This window comes from Quercus robur, chromosome 2, assembly GCF_932294415.1.
Source record: "Quercus robur chromosome 2, dhQueRobu3.1, whole genome shotgun sequence".
Classification (NCBI taxonomy): Eukaryota; Viridiplantae; Streptophyta; class Magnoliopsida; order Fagales; family Fagaceae; genus Quercus; species Quercus robur.
The window spans coordinates 70673153-70689198 of record NC_065535.1 but is presented as its reverse complement, the minus strand read 5'-3'; positions in this window follow the sequence as shown (position 1 = coordinate 70689198).

The following is a 16046-nucleotide window of genomic DNA, read 5'->3' as shown; positions in this document are numbered from 1 at the left end:
CTTTACCAGGCTTCTTTAATCTTGGGGTGGCAGTTGACGTTGGAAGTCGGGCCAGAACCCTTTTGTCTGTAGCGATCCTTGGGACGCCGCGTGAGTTGACTGCCATCACCTTGTCTTTTCAAGTAAATAGGGGGGGAGAGAGTTGCTTTATATACGCCATAATCCTTTAGTTTTCTCCCACATCATAACTCCCATATTCGGAGCTCTCCTTCCTTAGCACAACATGTTTAAGGCAAGGGTTGGGAAGAAAGAAATCTCTCCGCCGCAGAAGCACCGTGTCCTCATGAGACTAATAATAGTAAGGTATGGGCACAGGAAGCATAAGTTCAGGAGAATACTCCACTTCGACCGAGGGGGAAGGGGGTCTCTCCCTCTTTTAGTCAAAATCCGAAGCAGGTTCTGTTCACGCCAGAATTCTGGTGTGTCAGAAGAAAGGTTCTCCGCCATTATCGCCTCTGCCTTGCGGCAGGCGAATATTTAGAGAAAGCCCCTCAACTTCTCACTCCCTGCACCTTTCCTTCGACGGTGTCAGGTTCAAGTTGGGTTTCTTTTACTGCCTGAGCCATGGGCATGTAAAAGCACGGGGGAAGAATAAGGTCTTGGGGCTGTAGCCAACCTATCCTCCGACTTACCTCCTCGGCTTTCTACAACTTTCTTGTATCTTTCCTTTTTTTGCTTATGTAGTGAGCTTTGACGTAGGTTGATTCCAGCTTTACATTGTACGCTGTACTATTTCTTTGTTTTAATAAAAATAGAAATTCATCTACTTGTTTTGGGTATTGTTCTTTTGGCAACACCACTTCGTGAATGAGTGTGCTCCCTGTATGTGCTTTTTCTCAGCGATACTTAGGGCAAGAGCCCCTTGAAACACGATTCAGCTAATTCTAATTTACCTATGCTACCAGGCGTAATAATAATAATTGATAGTAAGTTAAACTTAGGAAACTAACCGAGATAACGGTTGAACGTCCTGTGATATGTGCGAGAATGCTGTCCGAGAAACGATGAACTCTTAATAATTCACCTGAGGGGGTGAACGAGCATCGAGCGACTTCGATTATGTTTTTGGAAACATGTTACTCCATTCCGTACTGGCCCCTTTGGCGTTGAGGGTCCGAGGGCAAACTAGAGAGTCCAGGTAGATCAGGAGTTAACCCACTTGTATTCTTCTTGTAAGTAGTTGGTTTCCCCAGAGGCTTGGGTCCGAGGACCATACAAGGCCTTGGTTCTGTCCAAAACTTGTATTTTCTTTGTAAGTAGTTGGTTTCCCCAGAGGCTTGGGTCGAAGGACCATACAAGGCCTTGGTTCTGTCCAAAACTTGTATTCTTCTTGTAAGTAGTTGGTTTCCCCAGAGGCTTGGGTCCGAGGACCATACAAGGCCTTGGTTCTGTCCAAAACTTGTATTTTCTTTGTAAGTAGTTGGTTTCCCCAGAGGCTTGGGTCGAAGGACCATACAAGGCCTTGGTTCTGTCCAAAACTTGTATTCTTCTTGTAAGTAGTTGGTTTCCCCAAAGGCTTGGGTCGAAGGACCATACAAGGCCTTGGTTCTGTCCAAAACTTGTATTCTTCTTGTAAGTAGTTGGTTTCCCCAGAGGCTTGGGTCCGAGGACCATACAAGGCCTTGGTTCTGTCCAAAACTTGTATTCTTTTTGTAAGTAGTTGGTTTCCCCAGAGGCTTGGGTCCGAGGACCATGCAAGGCCTTGGTTCTGTCCAAAACTTGTATTTTCTTTGTAAGTTGTTGGTTTCCCCAGAGGCTTGGGTCCGAGGACCATGCAAGGCCTTGGTTCTGTCCAAAACTTGTATTTTCTTTGTAAGTTGTTGGTTTCCCCAGAGGCTTGGGTCGAAGGACCATACAAGGCCTTGGTTCTGTCCAAAACTTGTATTCTTCTTGTAAGTAGTTGGTTTCCCCAGAGGCTTGGGTCGAAGGACCATGCAAGGCCTTGGTTCTGTCCAAAACTTGTATTTTCTTTGTAAGTTGTTGGTTTCCCCAGAGGCTTGGGTCCGAGGACCATGCAAGGCCTTGGTTCTGTCCAAAACTTATATTTTCTTTGTAAGTTGTTGGTTTCCCCAGAGGCTTGGGTCCGAGGACCATGCAAGGCCTTGGTTCTGTCCAAAACTTGTATTTTCTTTGTAAGTAGTTGGTTTCCCCAGAGGCTTGGGTCGAAGGACCATACAAGGCCTTGGTTCTGTCCAAAACTTGTATTCTTCTTGTAAGTAGTTGGTTTCCCCAGAGGCTTGGGTCGAAGGACCATACAAGGCCTTGGTTCTGTCCAAAACTTGTATTCTTCTTGTAAGTAGTTGGTTTCCCCAGAGGCTTGGGTCCGAGGACCATACAAGGCCTTGGTTCTGTCCAAAACTTGTATTCTTTTTGTAAGTAGTTGGTTTCCCCAGAGGCTTGGGTCCGAGGACCATGCAAGGCCTTGGTTCTGTCCAAAACTTGTATTTTCTTTGTAAGTTGTTGGTTTCCCCAGAGGCTTGGGTCCGAGGACCATGCAAGGCCTTGGTTCTGTCCAAAACTTGTATTTTCTTTGTAAGTTGTTGGTTTCCCCAGAGGCTTGGGTCGAAGGACCATACAAGGCCTTGGTTCTGTCCAAAACTTGTATTCTTCTTGTAAGTAGTTGGTTTCCCCAGAGGCTTGGGTCGAAGGACCATGCAAGGCCTTGGTTCTGTCCAAAACTTGTATTTTCTTTGTAAGTTGTTGGTTTCCCCAGAGGCTTGGGTCCGAGGACCATGCAAGGCCTTGGTTCTGTCCAAAACTTATATTTTCTTTGTAAGTTGTTGGTTTCCCCAGAGGCTTGGGTCCGAGGACCATGCAAGGCCTTGGTTCTGTCCAAAACTTGTATTCTTCTTGTAAGTAGTTGGTTTCCCCAAAGGCTTGGGTCGAAGGACCATGCAAGGCCTTGGTTCTGTCCAAAACTTGTATTTTCTTTGTAAGTTGTTGGTTTCCCCAGAGGCTTGGGTCCGAGGACCATGCAAGGCCTTGGTTCTGTCCAAAACTTATATTTTCTTTGTAAGTTGTTGGTTTCCCCAGAGGCTTGGGTCCGAGGACCATGCAAGGCCTTGGTTCTGTCCAAAGCTTGTATTTTCTTTGTAAGTAGTTGGTTTCCCCAGAGGCTTGGTCCGAGGACCATGCAAGGCCTTGGTTCTGTCCAAAACTTGTATTTTCTTTGTAAGTTGTTGGTTTCCCCAGAGGCTTGGGTCCGAGGACCATGCAAGGCCTTGGTTCTGTCCAAAACTTGTATTTTCTTTGTAAGTTGTTGGTTTCCCCAGAGGCTTGGGTCCGAGGACCATGCAAGGCCTTGGTTCTGTCCAAAACTTGTATTTTCTTTGTAAGTTGTTGGTTTCCCCAGAGGCTTGGGTCCGAGGACCATGCAAGGCCTTGGTTCTGTCCAAAACTTGTATTTTGTTGTTCGTGTATCCGCTTCTTAAAGGTTAGCTCATCGAATAAAGCGGGGGAAGCGATCTTGACGTTTGAAGCCCCTAGACTTGCCGTGCCACTGGTATTATGAGGCGTAGCCCCTGGTGGGAACCTGTATCGGAATAACGACAAGGTGTCGCCGGTCATAAAGGCGTCCTCGTAGACCCTTGTTCAACAGAAACTCAACTCCATCGCCGCTCGAGCTCACGCGTAAGCCTCCCCACAGACGGCGCCAATTGTAGGGTCACCTTCCGAAACGAACCGCAACAGTAGTTGGGTCCGCACGTGAATGGGCCCAGACAATATCATTTGTAGAGAGTGGGTTCGAAAGGCTAAGTCGTGATTACTCGGCGGTCGTTTTGCTAAGTTGTTCATGCATGGTTTAAGGGTATTCACCCTTTGAGTCCTTTTTTCCAGAGAGGCTCCCCCCTTCATTAGGTTGCATATTTTTCTTTTATATTAGCATGCGTTCAATTTCCTTCGTCCACGTGTAGGGTCGACCTTTCCAAGACTGATACTTGTCCCATCAGTTTTAGACCCGAATTGTTGGGAGTAGTTGATAAAGTTAAAGAACACGACTCTGTGAGGTGCAAAGCTCTGTCTGGGGTAGGTAGTAAGGGCAGCCTTTCCTAGATATTTCAGATTTCTTTCAAGATTACCCCTATGCCGCTTTTGCCCCTTTTCTTAGTGGAGCTTTGGGCCAGCCGAGGGCTGTACTGTCTTCGGCGGCTTCTCTGGGCCCATTTGTGCTTTGCGCTATTGAGCTTGGACTACTACCTTCTTCGGCTTGGGCCTTAAGGCTTCCTGTGAACAAGTGGGCCTGGCCCATCTATTGTCGGGCCCCACACATATGATCTTTGAGAATTAGTAAAACACAAATTGATAACATAACAATAACAAGATCTGAAATTTCAAAAAATTAAAAACCTAATTCGCTAAATTGTGACTAAAGAGAGAGAACAATACTTGAGGGGTTGTATGGAGAGGGGGAGGAGCGGTGAGGTACTTGTGATTGTGCAAAAATGGGTTTTTCATCACTTTTTGTTGCTGTCACTGTTACATGGGAGAGGATGATGCCCTCATCGATGGATGGAGACGGCATCATGGCGACGCATGGAGGAAGACGACAAGTCGAAGGCTTAATCAAGCATTTTAGATTTGATTTGGGTAACTCGTAAAGAATCAGGTTAGGTGTGGGAAATTGGGTTTATGAGGTGTCATTTAAGTTTTTTTTTTTTTTTTTTTTTTTTTTTTTAATAAAAACAAATGCCATGTTACTTTAAAAGATTCTACATCACTACTCTGTTAACCATGTAGGCATTGACATTAACAGCAGTTAACAGAATGACTAATAGTGTTTATTTTTCAAACTTGAGGGACTAATAGCGTTCATTTGAAACTTAAGAGACCAATTGCGTTCAAAGAGTAAACTTCAAGGACCAATAATGTAGTTTCGCCAAATCCTTATGGTAACTCGACCAAAGTGTTTAAAAATGTATCCATTCATTTTAAAATAAACAGATTAGATTTTTACTTCATCATTGATATTTTAAGTAGATGCAAAATAGTAAGTTAATGTTTTCTTAAATATTAAATATTAATAACGTGATAAAATCTAATCCATTTCACAATGACTAGATAAAGTTTTAAGAACTCTATGGTGGAGTAATCCATTTCACAATGACTGGATAAAGTTTTAAGAACTCTATGGTGGAGTTATCTGGACAATGCTAGAGGATCTTAATCTGTTAATGCCCTCCCTCCCCCTCCTCCCCTCCTCCTTTTGACATATTTTATTATATTCTACCTTTTCTATGTAAGCATGAGTTACACCTTGGTATTTAAAATAAAAATCCGAAGAAAAAAAAACCCTCTAATAAGTAGAAACCAAAATAATCATGGTTACAACTTAGCAGGGGAGGAACTGGCCAACCTTATTTTTATAGGCTATATCTTAAAAAATGTTCAATAGTCATAGGTAATATAAAGGATTAAAAAAAAAAAAAATGGGGGTCCATGCCCGCCCGCCCCTTGGTTGTAGTTCCGCCTTAGTATTTAAATAAAAATTAGAAGAAAAAAAAAAAAGAACTCTGATAAGTAGAAACCAAATCTCACAATGGAATTGATAAGGAAAAGGTGTCATTTCAACCACCATATGGCTAGTTCCATTTCTTTTTAAATAAAATATTATGATTAGTTACTTTTTAATATATATATATATATAAATAAATTTAAATGGTGTCGTTTAAATAGGTTAATAACATAAATGACAACCATTTTGACAAAGTGAGGATTAAATCGATAAAAACTAAATTTTATAATTTAATGTGATAACTGAAGTAGAAATCAATTGAAATTGAAATTGTCGGGGGGTTGGGGGGAGGAGTTTGGGTTTATTGCAAGTTGCAACTTTTGAGTCCAAAATTAGTAGTTTAAGTGGGGCCTCCGGATTTGTTTTTTTGTTTTTTGGATGGGACCCGGATTTGTTTTGACTAACAAGATAAGTATGAAACAACACAATAAAGCCCTAGTCTTTTCTATCAATCAAGGACTAAAAAAAATCCATGACGCGCATTAAACAAGGGACCGACACCCAATCTAATGGTGTAAAAGACTGACCGACTGTTTCTTTCTTAGCGCTCACCGACACCGCAAAAAAGTAGTATTTTCTTATCCAATATTATTATTTACTATGAATCATGCAGGAGTGACACAACTATAATTCGATCTCGACCCAAATGAACGGTTGTGGTGTGTTGAATCACATGACATGATGAGTCTTTTTAACTGCATCTTTCACCTTTGGGAGGTGATAGCTAGTCGTAGTCCAAACGCGCACTTGTGTCTTTTGTAATGTTTGCCGTTTTTCTACTTTTAATTCTGGACATTGAACCTTACCGTGTAATATTTAGTGATAATAATATACTTACCTTAGATTAATTTGACTTGCTCCCTCAAAAAAAAAAAAAAAAAAAAAGATTAATTTGAGATGGCATTTTATATTATTAACCGGTTAGTTTTTTTTTGTGTTTCCAACGAAGATATTTAAGATTCAAATTCTTCCATTTTCTGTAATTATTAATAAATTATTATAAAATAAAATAAAAAGATTTTCTATAGTATATTTAATTTCTTCAACATCTGTATATATTAAGAGGATTCAGAAAGTTAGTTATTGTTTTTTTTCCTATCAAAACTACCCCTAAATTAATTAACCAACAACTTAAAAATGGGGTTAAAATAGTATATTGGCAAAAGAAAGTTAGTTATTACTTTTTTTACTGTCAAAAATACCCCTACCTAAAACTTAACAATGGGATTAAAATAGTAAATTGACAAAAAGAATAAATTCCTACTTCTGTGTTGAAATGTCTTTTTGCTTCTAATAAACTCCTACTTTTATGTTAATTTAAATTCCTAATTCTACTCTCTAACTCCCTACAAAATAAAACTACTCTTTTATTAGTTTTAAAACTCTTCAAATCTACAAAACTCACCCCAGTTATTCAATTTTTTTTTTTTTTTTTTTTTGGTGATTCTTAAGAGGATTCAGAAAGTTAGTTATTACTTTTTTTCCTGTCAAAAATACCCCTAAATTAATTAACCAACAACTTAAAATTGGATTAAAATAATAAATTGGCAAAAGAAAGTTAGTTATTGCTTTTTTTACTGTAAAAAATACCCCTACCTAAAACTTAAAAATGGGGTTAAAATAGTAAATTGACAAAAATAATAAATTCCTACTTCTACGTTGAAATGCCTTCCTATATCTAATAAACTCCTACTCTTACGTTAATTTAAATTCCTACTTCTACTCTCTAACTCCCTACAAAATAAAATCACTATTTTATTAGTTTTAAAACTTCTCAAATCTACAAAACTCACCCCACGTATTCATTTTTTTTTTTTTTTTTTTTTTTGTGATTCAAAAAAGTAGAAATCCCAAATTATAATAAATGCAAATTATTAATCTTTACCCAAAAAATAGAAAAGCTCGGAGGCTAGTACTATGAACCACAAAAAAAGATTTTCTATAGTATATTTAATTATTATAAAATAAAATAAAAAGCGATAATGTTGGGATAAAAAATAATTTAATTATTATACAAAATTATTAATAATTATTATTAATAAATTTACTATTAATCACAATAAAAAAAAATACACATGAGTATTTACTATTTAATTATTAATTTAAAAGGTGATAATAATTTAAAATAATATATATAGCGTGCTCAAAGGCTCTTCTATTAATAAATTTACTATTAATTTACTATTAATAAATTATTATTTGGTATTAATAATTTGCTAGTTTTATTTTATTAGTCTAATAATTTATCACAATAAATTTTGGGAAATGAGTCAGGCTAACGGGTCAGGCTACTGGGCTGGACTAATGGGCTGGCCCACCGGGCGCCCATGGATAAAGAAACCAACCCATAGCCTGTCCCATTGGGCTACTGGGCTACCCACGGGCTTTAATATTACCGGGCTGGGCTGCCCATTAGCCTGGTGGGCTAGCGGGCTACTGGGCCAGCCCATGGGTCATGGGCTATTTGATGACCCTTTTCTATTCCTACCAAACTTTACACCATTTTTTTTGTTTGTTGAGAAAAACCTAAACTATACACTTTGAATATATAGACTTTCTTCGATTTTTAAAAATCAATTTGATCTTCTTTGTATTTTGTACATTCCAGAAAACGTAGAACCCACCACGCATTGGCAATCAAAACAACAGACAAGGAGACATGGGCACCATTGCTGATTTTGGAAAACAAGATATGACTGCATTCAATCACAATGTATGCCTTAGAGCATTCTCATTAAGGCTCCTATATGCTAAAAATCTTATTTTTTAGCAGCTGAACCACAAAACAAATCCTCCATCAAAACTGCTATATTGTATAAAGGGATAATTACAGTAAACCCACCTGGGGTTAGGCCCGATTACACTATGCCTAGACTAGGGCATAACTCTCTATTCTTTTTTTTTCTTTTGTATTGGCTCTTCTAAAAATTTAGCATTTAGCCATTCAAAACCTATTTTTTTAACATATAACACACCACTTTACAATACAACCTATATCAAAACTTCTATTTTTTTTACCATTTCATTTAAATAATGTTTCTTTATTATTTTTCAATAATTTTTTATTTTCCTCTCTCTCCTCTGTCTCTCTCTTTCTCACAGCACTGCCGGCGCCGCACTATCAACCACCCACCAAAAACCCACCACCCATACCACAACCACCACTAACAAAAAAAGAAAAAAAAATCACAGCAAAAAGAATCCTCCACATCCACATCCACCAACAACCACCACATCCACTCACCACCACCAACCACAGCAGGAAGAAAAAAAAAATAAATAAAAAAAAAAACTTCCACCATTGTCGCCACCAGCAAACCCACCACCACCGGCCCACCACAAACCATACCCATCCAAAACTAAATCACAAACCCACCAAAATATGCCCAAATCGGAACCCCTGTACAAACCCACAACCTGCAAATTGAAACCCAAGGCTTGAGAGAGAGATAATCATAGATCTGAACCGGTGAAGGCGAGTGGGAGAGCGAATCGGAGGCAGCGGCCAAAGAGTAGAGAGATCGATGACGAGCTAGCGACGTTGCAGACGGAATAGAGAGATCGAGTGACTGACAGCAGAGAGATCTGTGACGAGCAAAGACCGGCGACGAGCAGAAACGGCGACGAGCCAAGACTGGGGACGAGCAAAACAGCCCATGAACCACAAAGAGAGAAGAGAGAACAGAGATGAGAATGAGAGAGGAAAGAAAATGAGAAATGAGAGAGCCGTTGGTGAATAAAAAAATATTTTAACTTTTACAATACAGCTACAGTGCGCTCTCAAAAATGAGAGTGCACTGTAGCAAGATTGTAAATTTTATACAAGGGATAATTACAGTAAACCCACCTGGGGTTAGGCCCGATTACACTATGCCTACCCGTGGTTCAAAACTTATCATTTTGCCCACCTGAGATGCCTTCCGTTAGGGATCTGTTACCCACCTCTCCGTTTGCCGTTAGAAAAACACATTTTTAAAGAAAAACAAACATAACAAAGATCAAAAAGTAGGGTTTTTATTTCTTAAGAACTTCTATAAGAACAAAACACAAAACACAGGAATAGCACAGATCAAATGCTATTCCTGATTAAAAGTGATTTCATTGAGCATTTGTTTTTTTTTTATAGATCTCTCCAACTTTTATTCAAACCAAACCAAACCCAAAAAAAAAAAAAAAAATCCAAATCCCAGAAAACAAATTACCAGAAAAATATTTTGCTGTTGATCCTTGTCCTCCATTCCAAATCCATTCTCTGCAACCAGTCCGACGACTGTGATCTCGCGAACGCGAGATCGCGCTGTTGCGAGATCGCGACGTTGATCGCGATCTCGCCTTCGCGAGATCGCGCCGGCGAGATCGCGATCGTTAATGATTTTTTTTGGGTTGTGGCTTGTGTCCTCAATCGATGGCGCAATCTCGCGAACGCGAGATCGCGCCGTCGCGAGATCGCGACGTTGATCGCGATCTCGCCTTCACGAGATCGCGCCGGCGAGATCGCGATCTGGGATCGCGATCGTTGATGTATTTTTCTGGGTTGTGGCTTGTGTTTTTCTGGATTTGTGTTTTCCTTCTTCTTTTCCAAACACCAGAAAATATTGGGTTTTCCACGTTGGGGTTCTTTTGTGAATAAACCCTTTTGTGAATTCTTTTTTGGGTTCTGTAATTGCTTCCTAATCCACATTTCAATGGGTTTTCCAAGTGTGGAGCATGTAATTGGATTGTTAGGAACTATTTGATGAAGTCTTTATTGAAGGAATTGTCCTATATTCCCACCTCTGCGTGATCCTCCTGATTAAAAGGGATTTCATTAAGCATTTGATCTGTGCTATTCCTGTGTTTTGTGTTTTGTTCTTATAGAAGTTCTTAAGAAATAAAAACCCTACTTTTTGATCTTTGTTATGTTTGTTTTTCTTTAAAAATGTGTTTTTCTAACGGCAAACGGAGAGGTGGGTAACAGATCCCTAACAGAAGGCACCTCAGGTGGGCAAAGTGATAAGTTTTGAACCACGGGTAGGCATAGTGTAATCGGGCCTAACCCCAGGTGGGTTTACTGTAATTATCCCTTTATACAATATAGCAGTTTTGATGGAGGATTTGTTTTGTGGTTCAGCTGCTAAAAAATAAGATTTTTAGCATATAGGAGCCTTAATGAGAATGCTCTAAGGCATACATTGTGATTGAATGCAGTCATATCTTGTTTTCCAAAATCAGCAATGGTGCCCATGTCTCCTTGTCTGTTGTTTTGATTTGATAATTAGCTACTCGGGCCATCTTAACACAAAAATTTTAACATTTTGCCACTAAGTCGTATCAAAATCTAGAAAAATATTGAGGCCTAACTTCAGGGGGATTTTACTTTTTGGTAAGCACAATGGAATCCTACAGACCTAACACACATAATCTTTGGCCATTAAATCATTCCCCAAGTAAAACTCTTTTTTTTTTTTTTTTTTAAGCAAAAACTCTATTTTCACTAGTACTATGGAATCATACATACCAAATATACACATTATTGTCAGCCATTAATTCTTAAGCAATGTTGGGACACAACTTTTTTTAAAAATATTTTTGCAACTTGTTCAAGTGATAAACCGTGATTAATACAACATTATTTTGATATGGATCTACCATTATGATTACTTTTATTATACATCAATTACAATATACCACTTAATCAGTAATATATCTATTTTTTTTAGGTAGTTAAGTTATATCAAAATCTTAAATATAAATAATAACCCTCTCTCTCTGTATATATATATATATATATATATATATAAAATATGGTTGCCATACGTTATTTTATATTTAACAATAAAATTTACATCAAAATAGTCCATACATTGCTCAAAATAAAGAAAAACATAGTATCCATTCTCCAATGCAAAATAACAAGGTGAGGGACTAAGGGGGTTTCAAAAAAAGACTTCCATTAAAAATAAATAAATTTACCTTTTGAGAACATATACATTGAAATATATAATAGTATAGCAATAAGAAGAAAAAATACGATACATTAGTCATCTATATATATAATTAAGAACAAAGTTTCTCTCCAAACTAGTTTGGAGAGAAACCTTTCAAACTTCTCATATATCTTTATATTAAGTGTGAATTTTAAAAATCTAACCATTGGATTACATTTTCTTATTATATCATTTATGCTTGCAAAATTTCAAGAAAATAAAAAATTAGTTGTTATATCATCAAACAAATGTTAAAATTTCAAATTTTTGTAATCTAAAATTGTGTATAAAAAATAAGTTTATTGATCGAATAGTAAATCATATTTGATTTGAACGAAATTTGATATGTATGTTAATAACATAAGGAACATGAAATTCAACGGTTAGATTTTAAAAATTCACACCCAAAAAAGAAATATATAAGAAGTTTGAAGAATTTTTTACCAAATTAGTTTGGAGATAATCTTTGTTCTATAATTAAAGCCAAAGCATAGAGAAAATCCAATTAGATTCTAAATTGAATTTCAATTGTTGTCTAATTTTGCGTCACGAGTCCTATCTAAGTTTTTAAAATTTTTGTTCTAAGTGAGTTAATATTGTGCAAAAGACGAGGAATTTAATATAAATAAATAGGGATGGCAATTTTTCCCCGCCCCACTTAACCCACCCCTCCCCGCTTCGCCCTGCGCGGGTATTCCCCGCCCCGCAAAGGCAGTGGGGCGAGGATGGGGCAAGATTTTAGACCTGCCCCGCCCCGCCCCTCCCCGTCCCCGTCCCCGACCCGTATTACTAAGGGTTGTAATTGTAAATTTTTCATACCCTAAAACCCTACTATTTAAACAAACATATTCATATTAGCATATTTTATTCTACTCAATGTGATTCTCTATCTTTATTTTATTATATGTTATAATATGAGATTTTTATTTTATTTTTATGATTGTCTTGCGAAACACTTGGATATATTATTCAATTTTTTCTAAAAATTGATTTGATTTGATGGGATAAATTTGTAATTTCAAGTATATTTTTATTAATGAAATAAGTTTCATTAAAAAAATTGTACTAGTTGTAGGACAAATTAACAAAAAGTAGAGTTTTATGGGGCAGAACGGGGCTTTGCGGGGCCCTAAGGGGTGGGGATGGAGTGAGAAAGTATTCCCCGTCATGCGGGGCAGGGCAGGGATGGGACAAGACAAAACCATGCGGGGTGGGGACGAAGACCCCATCCTTCGGCCCCGCCCCGCCCCATTGCCATTTCTATAAATAAACCATAAAAACCCCAATAAAGAAAAAAAAATAGTAAACTAAGTGTATAAAAAAATAAAAAATAATAAAAAAGACAGTAAAACTCATTTATGACTTAAAAAATGTGTAATTTTTACACCATGTATAATATATGTGTGTAATTATGATTATTTTTTATTTTACCATGTATATGCACAAGTTATACACTAGTTTATAGAATAGTAAAATTAAAGCTGTATTTTAAAAAGTTGAAGGAGCTTTTGCACTCTCCCTCTTGCCTCTTCACCCAGAAACTGTTGTAAAAAAATTATTATTATTTATTTTATCATTATAGTATTCTTATTGTTAATTCTTCCTTGACAAAATTTAAACATTCAAATTATGTACAAAGTACAAGAAATTATCTTATAAGATGGATTCTTTCTTACCGTATGTATATATGTTTCTCACAAAATATAAATCTCATATGTTGTGACTTTTAAGAGAGTACTCTCAAGTCTCAACGCTCAAGAGACTGAAATAGTGAAATACTCTCTCTCTCACTTCTCCCACAAACGCGTAATTCACCTAATAGCAGCATACACTTAACCACAGTTTGCTCTAACTACCATACGTGGGAGCTTCTCATTGGCCAATGTGGTAGTTGAGTTATTTTGGTAGTTGGAGCAAACTGTTTTTATAGTTTGTAAAATATTTTCAGTTTTGTGTTTGTTGGGAGTCAGTTAAACGTTTGAAAATTTCAGTACGACGTTGGGTAACTACTGGTACTGGGTCTACAATATTGATTTCTTTAACTAGTAGTGTCCACATGGCACACTCACAGTGTTACACGTACCACCTTATCTTTTTTTTATAGGTCGGCGGGTGAGAGTGCCTGAGAGGTGTACGCGTGGCAATGGTCGGCACGCAAACGCCGAGGAATGGACCAATTCTTTAATACAACTTGGGACACAGTGATCGGAGAAAATGATAAAGAAATAAAAAAAGAACACAAACTTGTCAGTTGTCGCTGTGTTAGTAGTTGGAGTTTTTAACCAGAGCCCACACTCTTTTCAAGGCCCACCAAAAAAAAAAAAAATGACCCACACGCTTTGAATAAAATTTTATTTTATTTTATTTATTTTTTTCAATTCTCCAAGCTATTTGACATTAAGTACCATATGAAAAAATAAATAAAAATAGCTGTTCTTTCCAATGTGTGGATGACTTGCACATTGCATTTTGCATATTCCTGTTCAAAAAAATCTACACCTATGAATTAGTGAGCATTTTGGTATTTGGATTTTGGACCATTTCATAGATGCCTTTTGATAATGACTAGTTTGGAATTACAAATGATGCTCTTTGGATGAAAAAAGGTGTCTATATTTTATGGTGCCACTATTGACAATTGTCACATTACCAGGGACAAATTTTGCTAGCCGTACTAGTGGAAGTTTCATTTGTGACAATAGAAATATAGAATAGCTTATCAAAAAAATAGAATATAGAATATTCTTTTTTGAAAAAAAAAAAAGCTTAAGGAAAACATTTTCCCCCATTTCCCTTCTTCGAGTCTTTATTTTGGCTAAAGCAATTGGATGTAGATTCCTTAGATTGAGGAAGCCAAATTATATTCCTAGGTGATGCAATTGGGGACCAAGGTCTAATACTCTAATGTGAGGTGTAGTTTTTATTAAGGAGGTGTAGTTTTTAGCATGTGAAGAGCGAGAGTAATCAACTTGCCCATGTCCTTGCTAAAAGAACAATATTAACTGCAGGTATTAATGTGTGAGTAGAAGATCTATTACTTGATTTGTATTTCAAAATTATTTAGTTCATTAATAAAACTTTCTCACTCTTTTCTTTAAAAAAAATGGGTAAACTACTTTGGAAAATGCTAACGAGTGCTCTTAGGGCATTGGTTAATAATCCATTTTAAAGAAATTTTTTTTTCACCCCTATACTATTGAAAAGTTCATCTTTCAAACCTAAACTATTAAAAATGTTTTATTTGTTGTTCTTAAATTTTAAAAAAGATATTTTTTCATCAATAAACTATCGAAAAAAAAGTTATTTTTTTCATCCCTATTTTTTTTATCTAAATTGTTATAAAAACTCTTTACAAAGTTTAAACTTTAAAGATGAAAAATTAACTTCTTAAAATTTAGGAACCAAAATAAGTATTTTATGAAAAAATAAATTATATATTTGGTAAAATGAAAATCTTCCCATTTATGTGGGTGAAAATATTTCCATTGCAAACGGTTATCACTACAATTTACTCTTTTATGGTTATCACTACAATTTACTCTTTTGTGGCTATAGCATTACTCAAAAGAATAATGTTAGGGATACAAACTATTTTACAAATTTTTTTACAAACTACTGATGTGGTGAGTGATTATTGATAACTGAAAAAGTAATATTAATGGTGGGTCTAGATGAAAACTAATAAGAGATTGATATATCAACATTTTGTAAAAATATTGTAAAATAGTTTGTGGCTATAGCATTACTCTTACTCAAAAGAATAATGTTAGAGATACAAGCTATTTTACAAATTTTTTTACAAATTGCTGATATGGTTAGTAATTATTGATAACTGAAAAAATGATATTAACGATGAGTCTAAATGAAAACTAATAAGAGGTCGACATATCAACATTTTGTAAAAATATTATAAAATAGTTTGTGGCTATAACATTACTCTACTAAAAAAATTCAAAGAATGGTTATTAAGATTATGAGTAATGTTAGAGACACAAATTTTTGTACCAAAAAAAAAATTACAAACTGCTACTGTAGCGAGTAATTATTGGTAAATGAAAAAGTGATGTTAGTAGTGAGCTTAGATGAAAAATCAATAAAAAGTTTCTCACAACAAGTCAATAACAATTAGAAAAAATGTTGTAAAATAGTTTGTGTATGTAGTATTATTCTATGATTATATGTGTGCTTCTTTGATCTTTATGTTGGCCAATAAGGTTGGATAATTATTCAAGATCCTTATACTACACCATATTTGATCACTAGCCCATTGAATACCCAGAATAATATATACGATCTCATTAAAAGAAGAAGAATATATACTACGATTCATTTCATTCAGAAGTCCCAAAATAAAGTGGTGCCTCTTTGGAAAAGTTATGAAATTAAGATTCATTAAAAAGATTTTATTTTGAAGCCAACATATGAGGAATAAGAAAAGAATGAATATATACTACGATTCATTTCATTCAGAAAGTCCCAAAATCTTTGGAAAAATTATGAAAGATTCATTAAAAAGATTTTATTTTGAAGCCAACATATGAGGAATAAGAAAATAATGAATACTAGCC